This window comes from Colobus angolensis, unplaced genomic scaffold, assembly GCF_000951035.1.
Source record: "Colobus angolensis palliatus isolate OR3802 unplaced genomic scaffold, Cang.pa_1.0 Scaffold279, whole genome shotgun sequence".
NCBI lineage: Eukaryota > Metazoa > Chordata > Mammalia > Primates > Cercopithecidae > Colobus > Colobus angolensis.
In genome coordinates this window covers 1,392,684-1,414,836 of record NW_012116032.1, presented here as the reverse complement: position 1 = coordinate 1,414,836, position 22,153 = coordinate 1,392,684, and the positions used below count along the sequence as shown (strand labels likewise).

The following is a 22,153-nucleotide window of genomic DNA, read 5'->3' as shown; positions in this document are numbered from 1 at the left end:
AAAGAAAGAAAGAAAGAAAGAAAGAAAGAAAGAAAGAAAGAAAGAAAGAAAGAAATTTAATAGGAAGGAAAGAAGCAGATTCAGTTAGGAAAGACCACTGCTTCAAGAAGTAAGAAGAAATGGAGAAAAACATATACAGGTTTGCCCAAATTCCTAAGTGTGAGGCAAAGTAAAGCCATGGTAACTCAAAGGAATTAGAAACCAAATAAGAGGACGTATTTACTGTCCTGGATCTGGTTGGGCATGCCCATCAGTCATAACACCAGAAATAAGGAAGGAAGTCAAGGTAAGTTTTGATCCTACCCCAGAACCACCAACGTGAAGACAACATCCCAAGAAAATCACCAACATTTAAAAATAACCTGAGAATCTATATTTCTGTAAACTCTTTTTTAGTAAATATTCGTACGTTGACAGGCATTTTCAAACTAACATTGGTGATGCCTCTATTACATGATGGCAATATTAAACCCACACAGACACAAAGGAAGGGAAGTGAATGGCAGTTAATTTCCCAGAAGACACACGGTTTCCATCTATCACATCCCTGCAGTTAGAACACTTCCATTCAACTTTCCCATCCCCAGGAGAGGGCTCCAGCTATCTGCCCTTCATTAATTGGTTACTATTCTCACACCTTCCTCTTAGGTCATCATTTTCTGGGATAATTGGTGTCTATGAAATCTCACTAGAGTCAGTTTCCTTCTACTAAGAAGCTTAAATTGCAACCTAAGGAAGAAATCTATTCTATATTTAACTAGCTTTGTCCCTGTTGTTTAAAAACTAGTTCTATTTGCTGCATCCTGAAGTTATATATGCAGGGAAAAGGCAAAAAAACACCGAAGTAGATAATGTTCATCAATATTTGAGCCCCAACCTCAGAAAATGGATTATACTAGTTGATTACAATTTATTTATTCTAATAATTAGGCAATATATGTTGCATTACTCCACATTCTTTTACTTGCTAGTGAAATTTTATACTTATATTTTAAGTACAGATTTTACCAAAATAAAAATGTTTGATAAGTGTTTTGCAATTTTGTTAGCATAGAAGGATTTTTATGAACCAATGTCTACTCCTTTCTACAGCTGTACTTCTTATTTAAGTTACGTTATCACAGTGGGGATACTATCATATAAACCAAGGCTGATGTAAGAAATTTCTCTCTGAAATATATTGCTGTGCTTGGTGTAAAGATGACTTGAATACGTTATTACGTTATTCCTTATATTAGACAGCAAACTCCTTCTGATATCCCATGAGAGGAATTTCTCATTGATCCTGGTTCCAGGAATAGCTATGATTCATGTGAGCAACTGACATCATAATTTTATGGATACTAAAAATCAAATAACCAATTGCTTTCTTCACTGGCTCCTAGTAAGCTTAACACCAAACAATGTCCTCCCCCTAAAGATGCATAAAATTGTATGACAGATATTTTTAAGAACTAGGCTCACTCCTAAATCCATTTTACTTTCCAAACCTTGTCTTTCCTTTGCCTTAGGTATTTTACCTATTTTGATTTAGCTTTCTCCTTATTCTAAATATATTTTTGTGAGTTTCTTAAATTTTAAGTAGAAAAAAGTGTACATGGATGGATCAAATGATGGATGACTGAAGAACGCACCTGATATTGCTAAAATTTCCATCCTAAGTCACTCATTTGCAAACATTGGCACAGTTCATGCTAAGGGAAAAGCCAGGCCTCATGAGGGGTACAGTTATGGCCCTTGCCTTCAAGAGCTTTACTTTGGGCAGATAAGCCATAACATGTAAGTAACAATGTATGATAAAATACAATCGTTGTCATAGAAAGGGACAAGGAAGGTGCAAAGAAAGTCTTATCTGGCAAAGATTGCATTGCCAACCTATGCTAAGGGTTGTCCAATCATGAAACCAGGGGAGAAGGCTAAGGCTCCTCTTCACACCATTGTCAGGGGCTGTCAGGTGAATCATATAAGTTATTAAGTACCATTCTAGACCACTTTACCTTCTCAAAATAGCAAAATGGTGAATACAACTTTTTAAGATACATTCCAGTCCTGTGATTCTGACATACTACTCATAATAGTACATTTTTCCGCGTATCTTGAAAAACATTCAAAAGATTATCTTACTTTTTCAGAACAATTTTGTGTTGTGTAGCACAAAATTGTTGTATGCATATAACATTATTCTAAATATTTATTTATAGAACCAAGGTTTTCATAGAATTAGGTTTTGAAAGTCAATTGTTTTAAAGTCCAAAAAAACCTAAGTTCTGCATAGGCAGAAGGAAGATTAAATAGGAGAGCTGTCATTTAGAAGATATTTAGAATCAGCTCCAATATGCTTTCTGTATTTATTTTTTCAGGGTAACCTAGTTAAGTTTTAGAATGAAAAACTATAACACATTAAGGGCAACATTTCTCAAACATAATGCATTGGTATTCCTTGAGGTAATCCATAAGCATTCTAAAAAAGAGAGAAAAAGAAAAAAAATCATTTTAAAACACACTTGGGAATCACAGACAATAAAAAGAATTCTCAGTACCTTTTCCATATGCTAATGTGTATTAAAGATGAAGGTGGGTGGAATGGCACATACAATGCTTTTTAATCTTATCTACATCAGAACACTTTTTAACGTAGAACTCCTCCTAACATTGCTGGGCCACTGGAGTTTCAGTCTGGAAAATGTTGTTCTCGCAGCCTCCTCATACCGATGTTGGGAGTTCTCAGATAAATCAAATGTGAGATCTTAATGGAGCTCTGGGTAATTGGGATGAAAACAGAAAGAGAGTTGAGGGAGAAGTGCTAATTTAATATAAATTTCTAGTACACAAAATCTTTTAGCAAATCTGAGTTGTACATCTCCATGAAGGCAAAATAACACCAACTCCTCAAACATGTCCATCTCCTAATCCCTGGAACCCTTAAATGTCATTTTATATGGCAAACAGGACTTTGCATGTGTGTTAAATTAAGGATCTTGAGATGAGGAGGTTATCCTGGATTATCCAGGTAGACCCAATGTAATACAAGGCTCCTTATATGAGAAAGGCAAGAGAGTCAAAGAGGGAGAAGGTGATGTGACAACAGAACCAGAGATTGGAGTGGTGTGCTTTGAAGATGGTTGTCCCCAGGCAACTAGAGGAAAAGGCAAGAAAACAGATTCTCCCTAGAGCTTTCAGAGAGCCCACAGCCCTGCTGGCACCTCGCGTTTAGCCTAGTGAAACTCATTTGGGATTTCTGATCTCTAGATTGTAAGATAATAAATGTGTGTTGTCTTAAATAGAGCTTTGTTACAGCAGCAACAAGAAACTAATATAATTGCTCAATAGATTAAGGCAGGGGTCCCCAATCCCCAGTCCGTGGCCCAATAGGAACCGGGTCGCACAGCAGGGGGTGAGCGGCCAGTGGGCCAGCAAGCTTTAGGCCTGAGCTCCACCTCCTGTCAGATGAGTGGTGGCATTAGATTCTCATAGGAGCACGAACCCTATTATGAACTGCACATGCAAGGGATCTAAGTTGCGGGCTTCTTAGGAAAATCTCTAACTAATGCCTGATGATCTGAAGTGGAACAATTTCATCCCGAAGCCATTCTTCGCCCCCCAGTCCATAGAAAAATTGTTATCCATGAAACCCGTCCCTCGTGCCAAAAAGGTTGGAGATCACTGGATTAAGTTAAAGGAATAACTCTTACGAATCATTACTCTATTTTTCAGAGGTTTGAAGTATTGCTTTCTTCAGTGGGAATGTTATTTTAAGAGAAGCACCAGATATTTGTCAACATTGAAAATAATTTGGGCTGGGTGCAGTAGCTCACACCTGTAATCACAGCACTTTGGGAGGCCGAGGCGGGTGGATCACGAGGTCATGAGATCGAGACCATCCTGGCTAACACGGTGAAACCCCATCTCTACTAAAAAAAAAATACAAAAAATTTAGCCAGGCGTGGTGGCGGGCACCTGTAGTCCCAGCTACTCGGGAGGCTGAGGCAGGACAATGGTGTGAACCTGGGAAGCGGAGCCTGCAGTGAGCCAAGATCGCGCCACTGCACTCCAACCTGGACGACAGAGCGAGACTCTATCTTAAAAAGAAAAAAAAAAGAATAAGAGTTTATGAAGCAAACCTATACCTAAGAATGATTCGGTCAGTAAGCTAATGTCTTGTGGGTTTAATTCTCCAAACAAGGAAGCCAGGATAAAGCCCAACTTGTCAGGCCATTTGGGCATAATTTCCAAGAAATGGCAGCCTCTCACTCTTCATTCTACAAAATAAGAGAGAACCATCTCACAGTCCACAGGTTTCCTTCTAATTCAATACACCTTCAGATCTGTTTGCATGCCAGATGTCTATCATCAGCTCAATATGTAATAACGTTACATAGCTCCTGAAAAAGAACTCAAGTCAAATAACTCTCCTTGTTGGAAACTCAGACTCGCCTCAAATGTATTTTCCCTTGTTAGCATTTTTTCAGCTTTCTATTAATGACCCATATTTACTGAACATACAACATGAAAGTCTTCAGACACCCAATCTGCAATTAAAATTTTAAAAAAGAAACTGAAAAGTTATTCAGCCTTCTAAATATGCACTGTGAGTTTTCTTGTATCCACACTTGTTTAAAGACTGAGATCTTGTGGCTTTGTCTCTAAAAATAGTGCATCCAGTCTTCACTTCAGGCACTGAAGGACCAGATCTGCTGTAAAGGGGCTTTTCATATGCATCTAGATTACAAGGTAACAGCAAAAGGAAGGGTGTAATTTCTTCTCTAAAACAGAAGAAACCAGTACTGAAGGCATTTAAGAGGGCAGTTTTCAGGACTTTCAGAAGTGTTCCTTGTGTAGCCTATGGGGAAGGGAGAGTATTATTTTGGTGAAAAGCTGAAACATATGGATACTCAAGTATAACAGTAGGAAAGGTGTGAGTTTAAACCCCCACTATACTGTCTGCATTTTAAATGATGATGCTTCTAAGAAGCAGCTGAATGAGCTCACCTTCTGCATCACACTCCCTGGGTTGGAATCCTGGCTTATGCTGTGTGACTTTGAGAAAATTACTTAACTTCTGTTTCCTTATCTGTAAAATGAGGATGATAGTACTAGACCCACCTCCCACCTCATAGGATTATTATTAGGATTAATTAATTTATGTAAAGTGCTTTGCACAGCACCTAGGCATATAAGACATTGTATATGTGTTAACTCTTATTGTTTTATCTTTGCATTTTTCCCTCCCTAAATGAATCCTAATGGTATTAGCTGTCAGCTATATGTTTCCTCTTTGGACACCCCAGGGGCTACATTATGGACCCTCTGGGTATATAAACCCTTGACCCTTATCCTCCCATCCAGCATTCCCAACCTAACCCAGAATCTGCCCCTTGATCCAGAACTGATTTTCTGGAGGACAGAATTAGCACCATTCCAGAACTTACAGTAGCACTTCAGCCTGCCACCTCCAAAGTAACCTTCAAGCCAGGCAAATTGTTCCCCTCCTGAGGAAACTCACAAAAATATTAAAGCTGAATGGAAGCTCTCTCTGAGGAATGAGCTGTATCACATATCACTGTATCTCCCTATTAACCACCTCACTCCTACTATGTCCTAGGCCAGTGCATAAGAATCATCAGACAAAAATGCAGATTCCTAAGCCCATCCCAAGATTCTGATCCAGTAGCTGAATATGCAGTTGATCTACACACCACACTGGGAAAGCCTGTTCGTTCAAGCAGAGATGTTTGATCTAAAGCCTGCTGTTAGAGGAAGGACAGGGACCAGGACCATGTCTTACTCATCTTCGTGCCTCCAGCACATAGCACAAGACCTAGCAATATAGTAGCTGCTTAATGAATTATTATCGGATGAATCACAACAATTATTATCAAATGAATGGAAACAATAGGCCATAGCTCAACATACAGAAGAGTACAAACCTGGCCGAGAAAGATTACAAGTAGGCATTTTTAAGAGGTTTTTCACTGAAGGAGAAATGTGGTACACAGAATGTGCAAGGCAAAATTTCAACTGTTGCTTATAATTCTTTTTAAAGTCATCCTTCAATCAAAAAATCTCTATACCCAGGATAGAGAACAGACATGGATCATTACTGCCTTAAAGCTGGTCATTGAAATCTGAACTGACTTATCATGGATTAATTGTAAAACAATTGAAAAAATAAGCCGCTTCCTTATTCTTTGATGTTTTTCCTTTACTTTACACTTCACCTTTTATTTGAGAAGCAGTGCCATTTTGTGACAGTCTTTGATGCTCCAAATCTGAATTAATACACAGAATAGCATTCATTTTATCCAAACCACACCTTAATATTTTAGGAAAACCATTCAAATTTGTCAAAATATTTGGCATCATCTACTCTTTAAAGACTCAGCACATATTCATAATAACCTTACATCAAAATAGACCGAAGGAATGCACTAGAATGACCAAAAATGTCTCTTGTTTTCCAGGCTGTCACTAAAATATGTGTATGCTCCTTCAGCAGATTTCACTGAAAAACAAAACAAAACAAAAAGCCTGATCCTAAGCATCAGGGAGACAATTGTTCTTTTCCAGTCTGCAGTGCTGACTCTATATTATCTTCAACACCTATTTTCAAATCAGTTAACCTTTCTGCCTTCTGTATGTTTTAAAACTGGGACCTGTGAATGAAAGGACAGTGTGTGTCAGCTATTACCTAGAAACGTAGGAAAAAGAAATGAGGTAATGCTGAGAAAGGCTAGCTTTATCCGTCACATGGACAAAGTATCACCAAACAAGGGGTGCAAAATGTCTTCACGGACAGATGGTGCTTCTGAGAATGGAAAGGTTACAAAACAAAGGGAGAAATGAACAGAAGAGAAGATGCCAGAAGTCCATTGAGGAAAGAGGAAACATTGGCCATTATTTGATAGGGGAAAGTTGACGACTAAAGCTAAGGCCTAAGATGTTACAAAGATGAAGAACCTATGAGAAACTGAAATACCAAAGGCACAGGAGAAACAGGAATTCTTATGAGTTACTAGAAAAGATAATTTAGCATATCAACTGTAAAGCAAGTGCCATTCATTCTAAAGTAGTGTTTCATGGAAACAATAATTGTTCATAATTCTGTTTAGCTTTAATTCCCACAGTGGGTTTAGACAGAGTACTGGAAGTAATACAGATTTAGAGTTTTATCAGGATAATTTTTTTCTTTTTTCTTTTTTTTTTCTTTGACATGGATGATGGACTCTTGTTCTGTCACCTGGGCTGGAGTGCAGTGGCATGATCTTGGCTCACAGCAACCTCTGCCTCCTGGGTTCAAGCTATTTTCCTGCCTCAGCCTCCCGAGTAGCTGGGATTACAGGCATGAGCCACCATGCCCAGCTAATTTCTTGTATTTTTAGTAGAGACGGGGTTTCACCATGTTGGCCAGGCTGGTCTTGAACTCCTGACCTCAGGTGATCCACCCACCTTGGCCTCCCAAACTGCTGGGATTACAGGCATAAGCCACTGCGCCCGGCCTGTTAGAATAACTTTCTAATCCTAAAAATGAACTGGAAACCAAGGATGAGGTAGGAAGGCCAAGACAGAGAAGAAGAGGAACATTCACTCTAGTTCCACAACTCAGAGTTAAAGAAGTGCTATCTGCATTCCACCTGAGCCTTTCCAGATTGGGACTGCCTGAAAAGCAGGCATTTCCCAGTATGCAGCAGGGCCTCTGTATTAGTCCATTCTCGCATGGCTGTAAAGATACTACCCGAGGCTGGATAATTTATAAATAAAAGAGGTTAAATTGACTCACAGTTCTGCATGGCTGGGGAGGCCTCAGGAAACTTACAATCATGGCAGAAGGGGAAGGGGAAGCAGGCACTTTCTTCACAAGGTGGCAGGAGGGAGAGAGAGAATGAGGAAGTGCAGCACTTTAAAACCATCAGCTCTCATGAGAACTCGTTCACTCTTATAAGAACAGCATAGGGGAAACTGCTCCCATGATCCACCTCCTGCCATGTCCCTCCCTCAACATGTGGAGACTGCAATTCAAGATGAGATTTTGGTGGGGACACAGAGCTAAACCATATCATTCCACCCCTAGCTCCTCCCAAATCTCATGTCATTTTCACATTTTGAAACCAATCATGCCTTCCCAACAGCCCCCCAAAGTCTTAACTCATCCCAGCATTCACTCAAAAGTCTAAGTCCAAAGTCTCATCTGAGACAAGGCAAGTAAGTCCCTTCTGCCTATGAGCCTGTAAAATCAAAAGCAAGTTAGTTACTTCCAAGATACAATGAGGTACAGGCGTTGGGTAAATGTTCCCATTCCAAATGGGATAAATTGGTCAAAACAAAGGGGCCACAGGACTCACACAAATCCAAAACCCAGCCAGGCAGTCATTAAACCTTAAAGCTCCAAAATAACCTCCTTTAACTCCATGTCTCACATCCAGGGAATGCTGATGCAAGGGGTGGGCTTCCAAGGCCATGGGCAGCTCCACTCCTGTGGCTCTGCAGGTTACAGACCCTGAGGCTGCTTTCATGGGCTGACATTGAGTGCCTGTGCTTTTCCAGGCACACAGGGCAAGCTGTTGGTGGATCTACCATTCTTGGGTCTGGGGGACGATGGCCCTCTTCTCACAGATTCACTAGGCAGTGCTCCAGTGGGGACCCTGTGTGGGGTCTCCAAACCCACATTTCCCTTCTGCATTACCCCAGCAGAGGTTCTCCATAAGGGCTCCACCACTGCAGCTGCAGCAGACTTTTGTGTGGACATCCAGGCATTTCCATACATTCTCTGAAATCTAGGCAGAGGTTCCCATACCTCAACTCTTGCCTCTGTGTACCCACAGGCCCAACACCACATAGAAGTTGCCAAGGTTTGGGTCTTACATCCTCTGAAGCAACAGATTGAGCTGTACACGGGCCCCCTTTTAGCCACAGCTGGAACTGGAGCTGCTGGGATGCAGGGTGCCCTGTCCCAAGGCTGCACAGAGCAGAGCAGCCTTGGACCTGGCCCCTGAAACCATTTTATCCTCCTAGGCCTCTGCACCTGTGATGGGAGGGGCTTCTTTGAAGGTCTCTGACATGCCTTGGAGACATTTTCCCTATTTTCTTGGTGATTAACATTTGGCTCCTCATTATTTATGCAAATTTATGCATCTGGCTTGAATTTCTCCCCAGAAAATGGGTTTTTCTTTTCTACCATATGGTCAGGCAACAAATTTTCCAAACTTTTATGCTCTGCTTCCGTTTTAAACATAAGTTCCAATTTCAAGTCATCTCTTTGTGAGCACATATCATTGTGCACTTTCAGGAAAAACCAGGTCACCTCTTGAATGCTTTGCTGCTTAGAAATTTCTTCTGCCAGATACCCTAAATCATCTCTCTCAAGTTCAAAGTTTCACACATCTTTAGTGCAGGGGCAAAATGCCACCAGTCTCTTTGCTAAAGCATGGGAAGAGTGACCTTTACTCCAGTTCCCAGTAAGTTTCTTATCTCCATATGAGACCACCTCAACCTGGACTTCACTGTCCATATCACTATCAGCATTTTGGTCAAAACCATTCAACAAGTCTCTAGGAAGTTCCAAACTTTCCTTCATTTTCCTGTCTTCTTCTGAGCACTCCAAACTCTTTCAAACTCTGCCTGTTACCCAGTTCCAAAGTTACATCCACATTTTCAGGTTATCATTATAGCAGTGCCCCATTACCTTGGTACCAATTCTCTTTCTTAGTCCTTTCTCACACTGCTGTAAAGATTACCTGAGGTTGGGTAATTTATAAGTAAAAGATGTTCTGTATGGCTGGGGAAGCCTCAGGAAACTTACAATCATGGCAGAAGGGGAAGCAAGGCACCTTCTTCACAGGGTGGCAGGAGGGAGAGAGCGAGGAAGTGCCACACTTTAAAACCATCAGCTCTCATGAGAACTCACTCACTATTATGAGAACAGCATGGGGGAAACTGCCCCATGACCCAATTACCTCCCATTTGGTCCCTCCTTCAACACGTGGGGATTATAATTTGAGATGAGATTTGGATGGGGACACAAAGCCAAACCATATCAGCCTCCCAGGATAGAAAGCCGTGACCCAGCAATTCCAGGTAAGTCTCCATAAAGGCCAACAGAAGAATGATCTTTCACAGCAAAAAACTCAGGGCACCTAAGGTTTATTTATTTATTACTCCTGAAAACAGCCTAGGGAAAAAAAGTAATCTTCACCACTACTCAGATTGGGGAAAAATTAAGAAATGGAGAAAAGTGGCACTATTTATTGAACATCTATTTGCTAAGCCCTATCCAATAGAATTTGCATGTGCTATTCCATGTATCTCTCAAATTTTAGCAGAAAGTTCATTTTAGTGGGCACTTACTCTATGCTAAGAACTTTACCAAGCATTTTGATAGTTTTTTAATTTAATCCTTAAAACACTCTGGAAATTGGTTATTATTCTCAGTATATTAATTAAGAAAATGAGGCTTTCAAATAATAAATTGAAAGAAAGAAAAAAGAAAGGATAATTTACTCATCATCATGTGATAAATAAATAACCAACTAAGGGTTAAAATACAGGTCTGGCCTCTTATATTTATACTAAATTCATACACACAGAGAGAAAAAGTCTGATAATTATTTTTCCATTAAAATGTAACTATAAAATTATATAGTTTACTATTCATTGTAAATGCATAAGTATATGAGAAAATACAGTTGGAAAAAAATGTAAACAAACCAAAAAGAATAAATACTTTAAATAATAGAGGACCAATTAAATTATAGAACAATAAAATGCTATGTGGTTCTTAAAAAGAATAAGTCAACTGTATACTTTGGTTTATCAAATAGTTATGAGGGAAACTTCTTTGCAGAACAATTCCAAGTAATAAGTATAAACAGAATGTAAGAATTTAAAAATTGTGGCCGGGCACAGTGGCTCACGCCTATAATCCCAGCACTTTGAGAGGCCAAGGTGGGTGAATCACGAGGTCAGGAGATCAAGATCATCCTGGCTAACACTGTGAAACCCCGTTTCTACTAAAAATACAAAAAATTAGCCAGGCGTGGTGGCGGGCGCCTGTAGTCCCAGCTATCTGGGAGGCTGAGTCAGGAGAATGGCATGAATCCAGGAGGCGGAGCTTGCAGTGAACCGAGATCGCCAGACTGGGAAAGAGAGTGATACTCCATCTCAAAAAAAAACTAAAATAAAATAAAAATAAAAATTGTTTTGTAATCCCTAATGAAATAATGGACTTAGTCATTAATAATCACTGCATGCCAAAAACATCAAGTGAAATGTTGATGGCAGATGAGGCTGACACCACCCAAATCCTCTCCTAAATCTTAGTATCACTCAAAGTGAAACATGAGACCAGTGGGCCTCCTGAGATGATACAGCAGAACAAGCACCCCCTATGAAGGAGTCTTGGCAATATACTGAAAGTGAATCTAATCAAGACTCAAATATAAGGGATAGAGGAACAAGTTGAACCACACGTGAAGGAAACAACCAGTCAAATCCAGAAGGTGGGCTGGGCGTGGTGGCTCATGCCTGTAATCCCAGCACTTTGGGAGGCTGAGGCAGGTGGATCAGTCAAGAGATCAAGACCATCCTGGTCAACATGGTGAAACCCCGTCTCTACTAAAAAAAAATACAAAAATTAGCTGGGTGTGGTGGTTTAGGAGGCTGAGGCAAGAGAATCACTTGAACCCAGGAGGCAGAGGTTGCAGTGAGCAGAGGTAACACCACTGCACTCTAGCCTGGTGACTGAGCAAGACTCCATCTCAAAAAAAAAAAAAAAAAAAATCCGGAAGGTGGGGCCTTCTACAGAACAGATAAGCCAGTTTCTCAATGAAATAAGAGTCTGTTTTTTAAAGATCTGATTCTTTATAATGTCTGATTATTAAAGATCAAGAAAGACCTAAGACATGCCATATGTGAACCTAATTTGACTCTTAAATAATGCAACTGCAAAAAGACATTTTGGAGGAAATCAGAGCAATTGGAAAATTGACTGGATATTGGATTATACTAAGAATTACCGTTAATTTTCTGAGATGTGATAAGGGCTTTGTAGTGTTTTTTTAAGCCCTTATAATATTAGAAATACATACAGAAGTATTTATGGGTGAAATTACATAATATCTAGGATTCACTTTAAAATACTTCCAAAAAAGGGGAGAGCTATAGATGGAACCAGATTGGCAAATGTATTTCTTATTATAGAAATTTTCTAACACACACAATAGCAGAGAAAATGATATAATGAATCTGCATGCACTTAACTTCAACATTTTGCCAATCTTGGTTTAAGCTATTCCTTCCACACATACTTTTTTCTTCTGGTGTATTTTAAAGTAAATCTCAAACGTCAGAGAACATATTTCAGTCATAAATATTTCCAGATGCTTCTCTAAGAACGTTTTTTAAATATAACCACCAAGCCACTATCTCACCTAACAAAGTTAATAATTTTTAATATCATCTAATACATAGTAAGAACGTCAAAATATTGATATATGTGTTGAACTGGGTAATGGATACCTGGGGATCCATTATACGTTCTAGTTTTGTGTATGTCTGAACTTTTTCATAATGAAACATTTCTTTAAAGCATAAGGCAACTTTGTATGTACTGACAGAGAATAATCTTGAAGACATGTTAAATGGAAAAAGGCACAGAATAGTATATGTAGAATGTTACAATTAGTGTTTTAAAAGTTATATCTATGTATATATATAGGTATACAATATACTCGGAAGACACACATGGAATTAAAAACAGCAGTTGTCTCTCAGGAGGAGAACTGGAGCACCAGGGATAAAGAAAGACTTATTTATCCTTTTGTACCTTTCGAATTTGGGACAGTCTATTAAGTATTTTAAAACACAAATCATTCATAAATTAAAGGAAAAAATATACAGCCACCTAGGTGCATCGTAGATCATCAAAACTAATCATTAAGTGTAAATCAGAGTAGTCAGTGCTTAAACTACTCTAATTTTGACCTATCAGATTTATCTTGCAAAAATTGCCCTGACAGGTCTAAAATCAGACATCTCCAGCCAGCTGTCTGTCCAATCCAATATTCTAGTGCTCTAGATTTTAGAGCTACTGTGGTCTAAAGATTGGCATTTCAGCGTATTATTTCCTCCCCTTACCCACTACCTCATGTTTGGCTTATTCTGTTTAAAACTTTTTATAATTCTGTATTCCAAGGCTTTCTTCAGTAGAACTTCTAAGGAATTTCCTTCACTATCAGAACAACCAAGCCTCTTTCTGTTTCTCTTCTGGTTCAAACCGAAAGTAAGACCACCTTTCAAACTGTTACATGTCCAAATGAAGCTAGTCTTCCCATCCAGCTGCTGCAGATCACTTCCTGTCCTTCCATCCTATCCTAGCTCCATGTCCTAACATACAGTACACTACCTGCTATCTGTCTTTAGGTGGACTTGTCTCTTTCCAACTTAAATTCTAAATACTTTCAACAGATGAGTGGTTAAACACAAGTATACAGTTGTCTCTTTACAACAATTTAGATTTAACTGAAGCGGAATATTGGAGGTTATAAAGCAAGAATATATATCATTTTAAAATATTTTTCTAAATTTCTCCTTTTCAATCCCAAATGGAAAAATGAAGCAATAAGTGCATAACAGTAGAAGACCATGGAATGTTATTCTCTGTGTGAAATTTTAGAGCAACAATTATTTTTAGTAACATCTGGGCCAAATGTTCTTACAGGACTTAGTTTATTCTGAAATTGAATATCATACAATATCAGGATGAGGTATTTAAAATTCTGCAGTACTACTCTACAAATAACTTTACAATTTGAATGACTCTGCTTTTATCCATATCAACAATGTTTTAGTAAGCACAGAGTATACAATATGAAGAAACAACAGTCTTTCCAGGGCAAAATAAAATAATTTTGTGACTGTAAAACGATGCCAAATCTATTTTTTTTCTTCCAACTTTTATTTCAGTTTTAGGGGTACATGTGCAGGTTTGGTATGTAAGTAAATTGCATCTTATAGGCCAGGTGCTGTGGCTCATGCCTGTAATCACAGCACTTTGGGAGGCCAAGGTAGGAGGATCACTTGAGGCCAGGATTTAGAAACCAGCCTGCTCAACATGGTGAAACCCCGTCTCTACTAAAAATACAAAAATTAGCCAGGTGTTGGTGGCTCATGCCTGTAGTCCTAGCTACTCAAGAGGCTGAGACAGGAGAATTGCTTGAACATGGGAGGCAGAGGTTGCAGTGGCCTGAGATTGTGGCACTGAGCTCCAGCCTGGGTGACATAATGAGACTGTCTCAAAAAAAAAAAAAAAAAAATTGCATGTTACAGGGGTTTGGTGTATAGATTATTTTGTTACCCAGGTAACCACAGTAACCGAAAAGTATCAATCTTCACTCTCCTGCCACACTCCACCTTTAAGTAGACCCCAGTGTCTACTGTTCCCTTCTTTGTGTCCATGTGTATTTGTACTCCACGTTTAGCTTCCACCTATAAATGAGAACATCTGGTATTTGGTTTCTTGTTACTGTGTTAATTTGCTTAGTATAATGGCCTCTAGCTCCATCTACATTGCTGCAAAGAACATGATCTCATTCCTTTTAATGACTGTGTAGTATTCCATGTTGTGTATGTACCACATTTTATTTACCCAGTCCACTGTTGATAGGTTTTTAGGTTGACTCCATGTCTTTGCTATTGTGAACAGCACTGCAATGAACATATGTTTGCATATGACTTGATGGTAGAACAATTTATGTTTCTTTGGTTATATACTCAGTGATAAGATGCTATGTCAAAGGGTAGCTCTCTTTTAAGTTCTTTGAGAAATCTTCTAACTGCTTTCCATAGTGGCTGACCTAGTTTACATTCCCACCAGCAGTGTATAAGTGTTCACTTTTCTCCGCAACCTCACCAGCATCTGTTATTTTTTGCTTTTCTTTTTTTTTTTTTTTTTTGAGACTAAGTCTCACTCTGTTGCTCAGGCTGGAGTGTAGTGGCACGATCTCTGCTCACTGCAAGCTCCACCTCCCGGGTTCATGGCATTCTCCTGCCTCAGCCTCCCGAGTAGCTAGAACTAGAGGTGCCCATGACCACGCCCAGCTAATTTTGTTTCTGTATTTTTAGTAGAGATGGGGTTTTACCGTGTTACCCAGGATGGTCGCAATCTCCTGACCTTGTGATCTATCTGCCTCGGCCTCCCAAAGTGCTGGGATTACAGGTGTGAGCCACCACGCCCAGCCTTGACTTTTTCATAGTAGCCCTTCTAACTGGTGTGAGATGATATCTCATTGTGGTTTTGATTTACACATCTCTAATGATTAGTTTTGAGAATTTTTTTTCATATGCCTGTTGGCCGCCTGTGTGTCCTCTTTTGAGAAGTGTCTCTCCATGTCCTTTGCCCCTTCCTTTTTTTTTTGTAGAGATGGGCTTATACTATGTTGCCCAGGCTAGTCTAACTCCTGGTCTCAAAGCAATCCTTCTACCTTGGCCTCCCAAAGTGCTGGTATTATAGGCATGAGCCACTGCACCAGGCCTGAGGATATAATAAATATAATTGTAAATGTATGTGTACCCAACACCAAAACACCCAGATATAAAGGGAGAAATAGACTCTAATACAGTAATAGTTCAGGAGTTAAACACTCTACTCTCAGCATTGGACAGATTATCTAGACATAAATCCAACAAACAAACATTGGATTTAAACTGTACTTTATTTATTTATTTATGTATTTATGTATTTATTTATATTTTTGAGACAGAGTCCCGCTCTGTCACCCAGGCTGGAATGAGGTGGCATGATCTCAGCTCACTGAAACCTCTGCCTCCTGAGTTCAAGCGATTCTTGTGCCTCAGCCCCACAAACACCTGGGATTACAGGCGAGCACCACCACGCCCAGCTAATTTTTGTTTTGCTTTTGGTAGAAACGGGGTTTCACCATACTGGCCAGCCTGTTCTTGAACTCCTGGCCTCAAGTGATCCATCCGCCTCCACCTCCCAAAGAGCTGGAATTACAGGTGTGAACCACCACACCCAGCCTCCTTTGCCCATTTTTTGATAGGGTTGTTTGTTTTTTGCTTTAAGTGCCTTATAGATTCCAGGTATTAGACCTTTGCTGGATACATAGACCTTTGCTGGATACATAGTTTGCAAACCTCCATTATGGAGGTTGTCTGTTTACTCTGTTAATAGTTTCCTTTGCTGTGCAAACCTCATTTACTTTAATTAGGTCCCATTTGTCAATTTTTGGTTTTGTTGCAATTGTTTTTGGAATCTTTGTCATAACATCTTTGCCAGAGCCTGTGTCTAGAATTGTACTTTCTGTGTTCTGCTAGGGTTTTTATAGTTTCAGATTTTATATTTAAGTCCTTAATTCAGCTGGGCACGGTGACTCATGCTTATAATCCCAGCACTTTGGGAGACCAAGGCAGGTGGATCACGAGGTCAGGAGTTCAAGACCAGCCTGGCCAAGATGGTGAAACCCCCTCTCTACTAAAAATACAAAAATTAGCCAGGCGTGGTGGTGGGCGCTTGTAATCCCAGCTAGTCGGGAGGCTGAGGAAGAGAATTGCTTGAACCCGGGAGGTGGAGCTTGCAGTGAGCCAAGATTATGCCACTGCACTCCAGCCTGGGTGAGAGAGCAAGACTGTCTCAAAAAAAAGAAGTCCTTAATTCATCCTGAGTTGATTTTTGTATATGGTGAAAGAAAGGGGTCGTGTTTCAGTCTTCTGCATATGGCTAGCCAGTTATCCCAGCAGCGTTTATTGAATAGGGAATCCTTTCCCCAATGCTTATTTTTGTAGGCTTTGTTGAAGATCAGATGGTTGTAGGTTTGCGACTTTATTTCTGTGTTCTCTAACCTGTTCTATTAGTCTCTGTGACTGTCTTTGTACCAATACTATGCTGTTTTGGTTACTGTAGCCTGTGGCACAGTTTGAAGATGAGCAGGGTAATGCCCCCAGCTTTGTTCTTTTTGCTTAGGATTGCTTTGTTTATTCTGGCTCTTTTGTTATTCCATAAACATTTTAGAATAGCTTTTTCTAGTTCTGTAAAAAATAGTGTTGGCACTTAAATAGGAATAGTGTTGAATCTGTAAATTGATTTGGGCAGTATGACCATTTTAACAATATTGATTCTTCCTATCCATGAGCATGAAATGTTTTTCCCTTCGTTTGCTCTTTCGTATTGGTGATTATTTTCCAGAAACTGAAATTTGAGAACAGTGCAACAGTACTCTTTGTGTCTTCCTTGGCAGTAAATAGCAAGGATCTGGATGGAGAGTGGAGTGGTCACTTCAGAAGGGCCAGGTATAGAGCTCGAGAATACTTCATCTCCTGCTTCTGTTCCATACAAAATATCAAGTCCCCGAGGCAGATTCTTGGATGAAGCAACAGTTTGGTGACTGTCAGGCTGGATGTACCAGAAGCAAGAAGGTTGTCTTTTAAGTCCTCACTTTCAAGTCCTAACGGTCTCTTCTGCCTTGGTCCAATAGCTGCAAGAGCTGTGAGATTAGCATCTCTATGCTGTATCTGTTCAAGTTCCAATTGCTGTAACTCATTGGCGTTCTGCTTTAATCTCAGCTGTTCTGGATCTTCTTTATTAGAACGACTCTTGGCTGCCTTAAGTAACATTTCTGTTTCTTCTAAATCCTTTCTCTGCTTCTCCAATTGATCCAGCTTTTCAAGAAATCTGAGGTGTGTGTGACCTCGTATCACTACACAGGATGTAATTTTCACTTGCCTTGTAAGTAGTCATTCGATGCTGAGCAATTGCAGTCAGTTTTTCTAGAAGGCCTCGTAATTGTTCTGTGTTGCATGGGAGATAAAGTTCACAGCATCAGAGCTAAGTTCTGTAATGTCATGCTTTTTACCAATGTCTAAAATTATCTTTTGTAGAGCTCCAATAAAAAGAAATGGTTCATCTTTACATGACCGAATGAGTGTGCCAACCAATTCAGAGTTTGTTGCTAAGATACAGGCATTTTCTTCATTAAGTTTGACCCCTGACATAGAAGTCACATCACTGATGTCATCTTCATCCCTGAAGTATGTTGTTCCATTCTCTTTTATTTTTTTGAGTAGGAGATGCTTGAAGCGACAGAATTTTATTTCCTGGCAGAGTAATTTGCTTTAGAATGGAAGCTGGAAGAAACTGACTGGTAGGTATTACAGTGTTCACTGGCATCGTCTTCTATCCAGATTTCTGAATGGTCAATGCTGAGGAATGTGAAAGTGTGGTCACCTATTTTTCATTGCCTCCTGAAGGCTGCTGAACTACTAGTTGCTTGACTTTAACTGCCTGTGGAATCCCAGCTGGTTGTGAAAGGACAGGGCCCGGCTGGGCAAGTTTGATTTGAATTGGAGTGCCAATAACAGGCTTGTCAGATGTGGTCCCAGCAGAAGTAACAACAGGTTTCACAGATGGAAGACAAATAGCTGCACCTGAAGATTCTTCAGAAGTTACTGCTGGAAGGGACAGGGTTACTGCTGTTCCAGGGACAACTGGCTTTGCAGGTTGCAATGAGACCATTGTCACTGTGTTTGGTACAGATGTCACAAGTGGTTTTGAAGTCTGAAGCAAAACAGACTACACAACTCTATAGAAATTTATAGTCAAAACAGTAACAACAGGTTATGAGATAGGCCTTAGACTTAGAAAGTCTAGACAGACTGGATTCTCAAACGACAAGTCACACATTTGGGGCAAGTTCATCTTACCATCTATGAAACGTCCATAAATAAGTGAAGTATTAGTGCAGGGTCTTGCGTATGAAAAGTGCTCAGCACTTAGCAGTGATGGGGTTCAGGACGTGCTATCCCAAAATACAGCACTTTGGCATTTGAGGAAGCAGTAGAAGCAGAAAAGTTACTCGCTGACCTTCTCTTGCCTTTCTCCTCTGAAGTAAGCCAAAAAATAATTCTTTGACCTTCCTGTGAAATAAGTCATTAAGGCTCTCATGGAGAGGTGCCCACCCTGTATCTGGAGGAAAGGAATGTTCTTATCTCCAAAGGCACAGGGACACAGAGACAAATCTAAACACACAGGTCCAGCTAAATCCCCCAGTTTGTTACCATTAGATCACACCTCCTTTTTCCAATCATACTTTTCCACAACTGTCTACTCTTCATCAACCCTAAGCACAAAAATGTACAAATTTACCTGTTTCTTTGGGTATTCACTTCTGAAGGCTCTTATGTCATGTAAACATATTAATTAAATGAATTTGGTTTAAGATTTTCGCTGGTTAATCTGTCTTTTGTTATAGGGGCCTCAGCCATGAACTTAGCAATGGATGAGGAAAAGAAATCTTTCCTTCCCTACAACAGATGCTGTTGCAGTATTGGTAGTACTATTGATAGTATTATCATTACTTGTGATACTTCCTCAAAAAACAGTTTAATTGGATGAAAAGGACATAAACCAAATTGGAGAAGGTTAAGGGATAAGGGATCTAACTATGTCAACAAAATCTGATAATACTGGGTCTTGAATGATGAAATTTTCTTTCCAACTGAGGGCAGTGGATAGTCTTTTTCTTTTTTCTTTGTTTTAATTTACTATTTGTTATTTTTTTAATTTTACTTTAAGTTCTAGGGTACATGTGCACAACGTGCAGGTTTGTTACATACGTATACATGTGCCATGTTGGTGTGCTGCGCCCATTAACTTGTTACTTACATTAGGTATATCTCCTAATGCTATCCCTCCTCCCTCTCCCAACCCCATGACAGGTCCAGTGATGTTCCCCACCCTGTGTCCAAGTGTTCTCATTGTTCAATTCCCACCTATGAGTGAGAACATGCAGTGTTTGGTTTTCTGTCCTCGCGACAGTTTGCTCAGAATGATGGTTTCCATCTTCATCCATGTCCCTACAAAGGACATGAACTCATCCTTTTTTATGGCTGCATAGTATTCCATGGGGTATATGTGCCACATTTTCTTAAGATAGTGGATAGTCTTTTTCTCAATCAATATATACAGAACTGGTTTTTTACCAAATCATCTTAAAATCTGCATTATAATTACATTTTCTAGTGTGGTTGCTGTGCAATAGAATTCCATGGCTTCTTTTCCATCCTCAAAACAAACAATGAAAATACGCTAAAGGCAGGGTACAGTGGCTCACAACTGTAATCCCAGCACTTTGAGAGGCCGAGGTGGCTGGATCACCTTGCCAGGAATTTGAGACCAGCCTGGCCAGCATGGTGAAACCCATCTCTACTAAAAATACTGGGTGTGGTGGCTCATGCCTGTAGTCCCAGCTACCCGGGAGGCTGAGGCAGGAGAATGGCTTGAACCAGGGAGGCGGAGGTTGCAGTGAGCTGAGATCGCGCCATAGTACTCCAGCCTGGACTCCATCTCAAAAGAAAAAAAAAAAATGCTACAGACAGGGTGCAATGGCTCACACCTGTCATCCCAGCACTTTGGGAAGCTAAGGCAGGAGGATTGCTTGAAGCCAGGAGTCCAAGACCAGCATGGACAACAGAACAACACCCTGTCTCCACAAAAATAAAACTTAAAAAATTAACTTGTCATGGTTGTAGTCCTGTCACTCTCCTGTCGTCTTGTAATCTTAGTTACCCAGGAGGCTGAGGCAGGAAGATCGCTTGAGGCCAAGAGCGAGACTGCAGTAAGCTATGATCACACCACTGCCCACCAGCCTGGGTGACAGAACAAGACCCTGTCTCCCTCTCTTGATAGATAGATAGATAGATAGATAGATAGATAGATAGATAGATAGATAGATAGACAGATAGACAGACAGATAGATAGATAGATGCTGAAGACCTACAACACATCCAAGGTCCAAAGACAATAAATGAACACAATTTTTATAAAGAAACTCTCCATCTAAAGTTTAGGGTATAAATTAGGTTTAAAAGATTGTCCTTAAAAAAAATCGGCATTAGTCAAAACAGATTGAAGTATAAAGCCTAAATCCATGATCAGAAAAATCCATCTGTAACTTCCAGGGACCCCAAACAGTAATCTCAGATTTCACATTGAATCTGGCTAAGTCACTAGCACAGTAAACAGTAGCATCTGGCTCTCATGTGGGATGGTATATACAATGGGCTGATCCATAACTTTAGTCTACTTTGGACATTTAGATGGATGGGCTGAGAGCCCAGTGTGTTATAATAACCCTGAAAAACTTTTGGCTCTGGCTGTGAACACATTAGCATTAACCTAAATTTGTTGCTTTGTTTACAAGAGATATTTGCTTGTGCTTTCTGCCTAAATGGAATCGGTTAAAGGCACCCAAGACCTCAAAGAGTGAAATTTACAATTAGTACAGCAGCTATTTACTTTACTGAACTTTGCATTTTTTTTTTTTTTTGCATTTCCTCTTAGTTACATCTTTTTGAAATAAATGATATCTTTATCTGAAGTTTCTGTCTATTCATATTAGGAGCATTAACAACTAATATCCCCTGCCTAATTTTTTCTTTCCTCCATAACCTGAAGCTTAAAATAAGTAACCATTTAGAGGGTTCCTTGAAGATGTCACCATTTAGAAATGTCACACATGCAGCCATTTGTTTCTGAGCTAGAGAGTGCTGGCTGTTTAGAACAGTGTCCCAATTATTCTTTTTGAAACCACTCAAAGCCACCAGAACTAATTTCTCCCAATATATCACTATAGTTTAATGTCTACAATGAAGAGATACTCAACCAGTAGAAACTGATTATTGCATATCTAGGATATAATCAGAGGGCCCCTGTATTGAATTTGAGATTTCCAAAAATTGTAATTAAACAACACCCAATCTAATTTTGTGTTTATTGCTTTTACAAATAGCATCAACACAGGTGAATTATCTATGACATTTATTCATATCTGCATTATTTTAAGCAAATACATAGGAGTCTTAGCCTTACCAAAATAAGATTGAATAATTAACAGATGGGCATTCTAATAACATTATAGAACAGCATAACGTTGGATTACCTTTTAAATCTCATTATACTCATAAGCAAGAACTGTAATGTTCTATGTATTTGTTCTATCATTCAATGAACAAGTATTTTTTAAAAATCTCTTGCGGGCCTAGCATTTATCTCAACAGGGAAAAAATTAATCTGAAATTTTATTTTGAATTAAATCTTTTAAATGTTTTTTATTTTGTTTTTATTTTTTCAGGGTTTTTTTTTTTTTTT

General features: G+C 39.5%; 1 protein-coding gene and 1 pseudogene across 1 annotated transcript in view; both read right to left on the bottom strand.

The window, feature by feature from the left end:
- ANK2 (ankyrin 2, neuronal) overlaps nucleotides 1-22,153 on the bottom strand; it is a 583,270-nt gene that overhangs the window by 556,754 nt on the left and 4,363 nt on the right. The window lies entirely within an intron of this gene.
- LOC105516272 overlaps nucleotides 17,281-22,153 on the bottom strand; it is a 9,173-nt pseudogene continuing 4,300 nt past the window's right edge.